Below are 1708 nucleotides of genomic sequence, written 5' to 3'. Positions count from 1 at the left end.
TATGTTGTGACCTGATTAAGGTATAGGTATTTGAGTGTTTCCATACTTTTTACTATTTTTTTTGAACTGACATAGGCTAATTAATGCTATGAAGAATGAAAAAAAGATGTCAAAGAGGCCCAATGCCCCACAAAATGCACAAGAGAAAATTCTAGTTACTCAATCTGCTCCTACAGTGGTAAGTTCCTATTATTTTGTCAACTGAAACTGATATAATGGGTGTAGATAATTTAGATACAAACTCATCAATAACTGTTTTTGTTAATATATAGGAACCTCAACATGAACATGTATCATCACTCCAGCCTACTCATAGGTTCAAGCTCAAGCAAAAGATTTTTAGGCCAACAGCTCTTGAGTCTGCACTAAATCAAACTCCATCAACTCAATCTTCTATGTAATTTAGCCTACAACAACTGAGAGTCCTACATACCAGCTCACCACAAACCAACCTGCACCAAACAAACCTGAAGAAATATCCAAGAAAACAATGGCTACAACAAGTGGAGGGACTTCCTCAAGACTACTCAAGTTCATTTCAACACCAACTTTCAGGCCACTTAAGCAGAAGTAATTTTTTAGGATGATTATCTTTTAAGACATGGATTTAGTTACTTTATGTTTGTGCTGTGTTTGTATTTTTTTTTTACTACTATTAAACTTGCAAAACTTGTGACAGTCTGTGAAATCATATGTGGTTCATTTTGGTTAGTGCTTCACATAGTTTGTGAGTAATACTTGAAAATTTTTATGTTATTTTAAAATGATCATCTGCTACAATTGTGTCACTTTGTTAAAACCTTGCTGTTAACAACTGAAACAATGGCTAAATTGATACCTACTTCCTCAAATGTGATAAGATGAATATATAATTAGAAATTGTCAATTAATCAAGGAACATAATTGATCAAAATGACATAGTCAAAACTACATTTGTTTACCCAAGTAGCATCAATTACAAACAAAACAGCACTAACAAAATACAATTAACAAAACAGTACTAACAAAACACAACAAAATAGTACTAACAAAACACTGAGAAATCTCCCTAACATCATCAACTAGCAACTGACTCCATTACCAAGACAATGCATATGAAAATAACTCCAACCACTTTGCACATGTTAACACCACCACTAAAATGATATTCAACATTCTTGTATTCAATAATCTTCATCCCCAACTTTGTAATCATTTTTTCTATCTTTTTCATTCGGTCTACAACTTCATGTTTTGTGGACACTTCATTAACACCGAAGGATGCAACACACTCATCCAGCCAAGCAAAGTATTTACAATATAGTGCTTTAGTCTACAACAAAGATACTTGCTGTTAAACTCCATATAATACCAGATCTTTCACAAAACATCAACCAAAATACACAACATACCTTAAAATAAGAACAGCCAAAAAAAGCCTCCTTGGATTCTGCAAAGTGCCGGATTCAAATAAGATGGCGTAAGTGCCACAGTTGCACATAGGTGACGCGAATTTCTTCTTCCTCCTTTTCGCCACTCCTTCCAGGCTGCTTCCACCAGAATTCATCCTTGCGCTCCAACTCTCTTCGCATCCATCATTTCTTTTCTTGCGACTACATGAAGAACCACTATTTGCAGTGTCCATACCTACTGTTAGAGCACCCATAACTACAACTAAACCCTAACCTTTTAATCTGGAGAGGAACACATTTGAAATCCTAAACGACGA

This window comes from Arachis ipaensis, chromosome B1, assembly GCF_059453495.1.
Source record: "Arachis ipaensis isolate K30076 ecotype BB chromosome B1, ASM5945349v1, whole genome shotgun sequence".
Lineage (NCBI taxonomy): Eukaryota > Viridiplantae > Streptophyta > Magnoliopsida > Fabales > Fabaceae > Arachis > Arachis ipaensis.
Note: the sequence above shows the minus strand (reverse complement) of the source record.